This window comes from Vollenhovia emeryi, unplaced genomic scaffold (genome assembly GCF_000949405.1).
Source record: "Vollenhovia emeryi isolate VEMERY1.0 unplaced genomic scaffold, V.emery_V1.0 DF939419.1, whole genome shotgun sequence".
NCBI classification, from domain to species: Eukaryota; Metazoa; Arthropoda; class Insecta; order Hymenoptera; family Formicidae; genus Vollenhovia; species Vollenhovia emeryi.
Window position 1 is genome coordinate 13300 of NW_011966947.1, and position 6566 is coordinate 19865.

The 6566-nt window shown below is 40.5% G+C and overlaps 1 protein-coding gene across 4 annotated transcripts in view; it reads right to left on the bottom strand.

Annotated features, from left to right (window-relative positions):
- Nucleotides 1-6179, bottom strand: part of LOC105557782 (activating transcription factor 7-interacting protein 1) — a 17000-nt gene extending 10821 nt beyond the window's left edge. Inside the window, exon 1 of one of the 4 annotated variants that reach the window (XM_012005121.1) lies at nucleotides 6075-6179. The gene's annotated coding sequence lies outside the window, so the exon portion shown is untranslated. Of the gene's footprint in view, nucleotides 1-777; nucleotides 1414-2139; nucleotides 2666-6074 lie in introns of those variants that run through there. The other 3 variants (XM_012005122.1, XM_012005120.1, XM_012005119.1) reach the window with 3 other exon arrangements.
- Nucleotides 6180-6566: the final 387 nt, after the last annotated feature.

Consider the following 6566-nt stretch of genomic DNA (forward strand, 5'->3'; position numbering starts at 1 on the left):
AGTGCATTAACAATATCGACGCACGACTCACGGACAAGTTTCCGTTCAACCGTAATGTATAATTGGCCTGTTTTGAACCTTTTTATCTAAAAAAACTACTGCTCGGAACGAAAAATGGCAAATAACTTTTTAATTTGTTTTTTCGACGACTTTCTTGCTATGGTATTTTGATTCGCAAATTTCAGGACACCCTGTATATTTGACAGCGACCCCCTCCCCCCCCCCCCCGCCTGTCAATTCTACTCGCACAGTATCGTCGGCGAAAAAGTAGCCAATCGGGCGCCGTTATGGCGGCGTTTGTCACGTGGTAACCTCACCGCGAGCGTTTACCTCCGCACCAATGGTGTATTATCTTCCGATGCACCTCTGCACCGAAAAATAATAGCGACAAGTCAACACAGCACGTTGAGAAGAGCGGAACGGAAAGGGTAAGGGACAAGCAATTCCGATGCGGTTTCGAATGTCCCTCAAGGGTTACCATTTTTCAGACAAAACACGAAGACCCGCCGTTCGGCGAACGTTGCACCCGAAATTAGGACTCGTTCACTCGAAAGCTTCCGAAAAAAAGAGGAGCGAGCGCTCGAAATTCGTTCGTGTTCGAAATACCGTCTCCTCCTCACGCTTTCTCGCACACATTGTACGTTTCTCTCTCGTCCCTCTCGCGGACGTTTCTCTTTCAGATCGGACGGAATTTATTTTCCGCTTAATGTCGATCCGTCGTCCCCGATTCAGCGATCAGCGCATCGAGGTTACCCGCCGAACGAGAGAGCACCTTACGTTCTGACGCCTACTGTACCGCGTGCGCGCGCGCACGCCTCATTCTGGATCGATGCCCGTCGTGTGCGAGGTCACTATTTGCCGAACCCGACGACAGATGTACACAAGTTCGATACGTCCCGACGAAACGGTAGGCCTGTCGCGCTCATGGGCCGAACGCGTGCACGAATCGTCGCCGGAGAGCGTCCGTCCGCGATCGAGGGACGCGATCAGGCCCTGCTCAAGTGGGCCGAGGGCCCTGACCTTATATCGAGGCGAAAGATGGCGGACCGAGGATGGGCATCTCCCGCTGAGGTGTACACTAGGAATCGCTGATGCCTTCCCATGTGGATTCAGTCGCGTATTAATACGTTCGTACATTTTGCATGTCATACATGGAAAATGTGTGTGCATTTTTACCTGCGCCTAAACTCATATGGGAAGACATTAGCGATTCCTAGTGTACAGCGGTGCACTTTTGCTCTTATTCAGCCAAGTTTTTATCTGTAATTCTCGACGTGGTCTCGTTAGACTAGCATTTTTTTTCTCTTTTTTTTTCAGTGACTAGGTCTGTCTCGGCGTCCAATCAAAAACCTCGCAACCTTGAGCGGTCGCGGGAATGCGCACTTATATCTGCACAAAGTCACTTTAAGGTGCATTCACCTTGGAGAGAATTGCGCCCCTTAAACGGAGCAAATTGTTTTGCATTGGCGTTAAACGAAGGTTACGGAAACGCACGAGCTGCAGCGCAGTGTGGAGAGGAGTTATCGGGGACGTTCTTCGTTTCAGCACAAACGGAACGGGCCGCGCCGCGACGCGCCGACACTTATAATTGTGTCGAGAACGGAACGTCATTCGCGGAACATCGCGGGCGTCATTATCGCCCCTTTGTATCTTCAAACGAGTGTCAAAGAAACCGCGCGAACTGTCCTCTGCGTCGCCGACGGGTTTGCGCATCGGGAGTGGAGTGCACTGCACTTAGGCCCCGAGTCTCCGACCCGAAGGTTGCCGAGCGCGCACGAGGCGTCGACAAATGCGAGTCGAAACTGCGCTCGCGACGCCCCGATTCGCTGCGCAATAAGGGAATCTTATTTTTAACCGACACGTACAGACCGCGGCACACCGGCAATTGCTTTTCGAAAAAACTTTTCCCGTCCCGTTTACGTCGGTCTGGAGGAGCTACAGAGGCGTCCGGCAATTCCGGGTGGAATTGCTCTGCCCACTGACGCGTCCAATCAAAAAATTTAGGTCTCCCACCGCTGCGTTCACACGTTTCGTGTCCCCACTCGATTTCTCCTCTCATACGTTCATTTTCGTAAATTCGTGTCTTTATTCGAATGTAACACGTGCATACAATTAATAGGTTTTAGTTAGTCTTATCACCTTGTCTCACGCGTCAGGTGGCGTATTTGCATAATTTTCACTGTACAATTCCGTCAGGATTCCTTGTTCGCGTCAGGCCCAATTTATAATCGGACTTTTCGACGACATCCCGCGCTCATACGAGATCTTTTAACAATTTACACATGAAACGCTCGTCGCGGATTCGTTTTATTGAGCGGTTGATGAATAGAGCCCTTCCCTTTTACCGATGCACCAATAGCAGAGTTCGTGGTGGGGGAAACGGCGCAGCTTGTCAGTATATTGTAGAGACGATCGATTTTCGTCAGTCCGTTTCGATCTCAAGTTCAATACTTGACTGTGATATAGATTTAGCATTTTTGATCTTGGAAAATCCCCCCCTCCCCTCATTGTTCAACCTTGTTTACGTACGTATTGTCCAATGAGTTATATCGGTATTAATAAACTATCGAAATTTCTTATTCTATAATAATATAATTCTAACTCAAGCTACATAAGTCAACACATTCGTAGGTTTTTTTTTATTAATTAAACATAATAGAAATAATTTTAACCTAAAATAAACTTGTATTTCCCCCCCCCCCTCCTCTTTCCGACCTCCCAGGTGAGACATGTAATCCCGACAAGCGTCGGGAAAAAACCATTCCCCGATAAGCGAGAGAAAAAGACACAGGAGAAATATTTCTGTTAAAATTCTGTCTATTTGTAATTTACAATAAAACAAATAAATTAGCAGAAGAGCACAATTAATTCATCTATCTTATTTTAAAAAGTTCTTTTCCATACATTCTTGAACCTTTCACTTCTAAACTCTTTTCCCATTTGACTGTCCTCTTCTGCCACTCCCCGAGTGACTAATACCATGGGACATTGACCCCCCTCTCCTTAAAGTTCTTATCTCAGCGAAGAAACCAATACAATATTTTTCCATAAATTACTACAGTTTTGTACTGTAATGAAGTTTTTCGAAAAATGTAGTATCGGAAAATTCGAAATTACCGAAACGAAAACGCGTTCACGATAAAAAGAAAACTATTTTCTATTTCGTAGTTTTCAAATTGTAGGGTTTGCCAATAATCAGGCGCATCAAATACTTTTCGTCTATCGATCTTGCAGTACCAATCGCACAAGGTGGGCAGTAAATCAGACAAACGATTCACAGACAGACTCAACTTAATCTCGAATCGTGATTGGTTTAAGTGCTAAGTCCCTCGTATTTTCACAATTATTCAAATAAAACAAATGACAAGGTCACTTTCTATATAATTTCAAATGCACTTTTTTGCGATATTTTTGGATGAATTTGTGGACAAATGCAAAAATCTAACAAATAAGAAATATCGTACGTTGGATTTGAACTAAAATAACAATATTGCTGGCTACCACATTCACGATAATAACAACAATAACTTTATTGTAGTGTGTTAATATAAACAACCATGTACAGAAATTTTATAATTTAATTAAAAAACTAATAAAAAAGTTAGATATACACGTATACATATATAATTAGAAAAGTATGCAATAATTCACAGTTAAAAAATCTGAACAATCTACAGAAAATCAATATGAAATCTTAAAGTGTCAACATTAAAAAAATATTAAAACTATTATGAATAATACAATTAATAATAATTAAATCCAAAATGTGTTTTGGTGTGATGTGATGTCGCGTTCTCTAAAGGTCAGCTTAACAAGCAGCGCCATCTGCCGTTAGCTCTTATCTCGACGACAAAGTGCTATTGCGTCGTTGTGTAACACGTGTTGCAACACGTAAAATTATCTTTCAATTTTCCATAATGTAATTTTAAATCTTTCAAAAATAATATTGCAATAATAGATTACAATCAAATGCCAAGATTATCTTCTGATCTAACTGAGAAGACTAGATAATAGATATGAAACATTGATTGTTAATAATATACACAGGTAAAGCAACTCATAATAACATCCTCATGACTTTATTCATTGTTTATAGTAAAAGCCAACTAACAGTTACATAACATCACTATTATAATTTTACACTCAATAATATCAATGTAGTATAACACATGTACGTAACAACTACGTTGTTGAGTAGGAAATTATAATACTAATGTTATTGTTAGTTGGCGTTATTCACTAGAAAGTAATAAGCAAAGTCACAATGACGTCACCTCGTTATTTACAAGTGATTAATGAATGATAAGTGATGTCACACATTATGAGTTACCTATGTGTTACCTATGGGTATCCAAGAATATTATAGTGGCATCACCATAGACTCAGAATATGATCATGAGATCACAGGATGTCACTGTGACATTTTTGTTAAGGGAGGTACTTATATACCCAAGTAGAACACATTGGTCTTTATATGTTTCCTAAAAACTTATAAGACATTAGGCATCTTTCAGAAACATATACATGGAAAACGTATATATGAACTACCATGTGCTACCTGGGTAGCATTCTACATTCTATCCAGGTAGAACGTAAAACTCACAGTGACATCGTGTACTGTTCATTAATTACTTATAAAAACCTTGTAAAATGTCACAAACTCATCCTAAATAGTCTCAAAGATACTAAGTATTTTCTACTTACCCAAGGAGAATAAACAGTCAGGTTGATGTCAATTTGATGTCATATTGACCAAATTTGTGTCATATTTTAGTCAATCTGATGCCATGTTGACCAAAAGACAAACTTGATCAATATGACATCAAATTGACATCATCCTGATTTTTTGTTCTCCCTGGGTAAATACACATAAAAAATATGAGATAATGTGAAATAGTGCACACTCTTAATAGAAAATACTGTCAATACAATAATGACAATAAAATTATATATATATCGGAAAATTTCTGCAATACGTTAAATTAAATAAAAAATATTTGGAAACTTTTTACGTGTGATGTAGGTTGATCTTTATTAACATTTCGATTTTGATATTATATTATTGATGGATAATAAATATTATCTGTAAACAAAGGTCACTGAAGACAGTTGAAACTTATACAATGTTGTTTATATTTACGTAATAGCTACGATTTCTGAAAATTGTACCGTATTTGTCGAGTTTTGTGAAAATATACCAATAAGTAGAGGTATGACATTTTTATGTTACCTTTGTACGCAAAATATCGCAAAATTCCCCAGGAACGTTTTTAACGTTATTTCTTTACATTTTAGAGTTCCTAACTTCGTTTTAACACGTTTTTAAAACGCAAAATAACGCAAATAAGTCGGGCCTAAATCGTCTTATTGAAGCCCTGCCCACCTCTGACCACGGCATTGTCAAAAACATTATCAAAATAATGCAAAGTCCAGCAAGGCAAAACGCAAAAAGTTTCAAAAAAATAACATCAAAATAATGCAAAATCTGGAAAAACAACGCAAAAATACCAAAAAATAACATCAAAATGTCACACCTCTACCTATAAGTTATTGGTCTACAATAGTACCTATGACGTAACAAATGAATCTTGTCGCGTAACTAAATGTTCCATTAACCTCAAAATTAACGAAATTATCAGCTTGCATCTCCGAACGACAAAATGGCGTACACGAGGCTACAAAATGGTACCTTTATTACGTCAAAGCGTCTCTATGGCAATACAGCAAACGTCTCCGCGTCAATTTGGACCTCCAGGCCCAATTGCAGCAATGTGGCTAACTCGATCCACGGTTGCTTACGGTATTTATTTTGAGAAAACCGGATAAAAGTACCCAAAAAAATCATTTCGTCTCGAGCCTTAAACGTACGTGCACGATCTCTCGGGCGTTAAAAAAATCCAAACGGGCCTGAGGCGTGTACGAGTCGAAAATTGAATAAAGGGAATCACGATAAAATGCTAGTCTGCAGCGTTTCGTCGTATCCCCTTAACGGTTGCTCATTGTAAGTCCAGTAAGTGAAAAGTCAATCCAAGCCTACGCCGAGACATTACTAAGACAGTAATCGATCAACTTACGTTATATCATTGTGCGGGAAGATTGTGGGTAGCGATGTATTAACTTGCGCCACGTGGAAACAGGTTATATTTACGATAAATATGCCAGAAACCGACTGCACTTCTGATAGTTGACCAGCGAACAGCTGCAACATCGCAATCTAAACAAGTGACTCTGGCAACGTTGCCGATTCTCCCACTACCGTTGCCCCGAGAGCGTGCATCCAAAGTGGTGCTACAGTAATACGGGAAATGCAGCAATATTTCGGTTAATTAAGGACGTACGGCGCGTGTCCGAGTGGGGAAAATTTGCGGGGAAATAATATGTCAGGATACGAGGGTGTTACAACGCGAATAAGCGCGCATCCAAAATGTTATCGACCTACACCGTCGTCGTGTGCAGTACACATGATCCCGTGGCTGCGCATGCGCAGCGTCGCTAAATTCTCCGACTAACAATTTTAGCCTAACTGCGGACTGCGGTGCCCGTACTTTTTCTTTTTATGTCGAGTA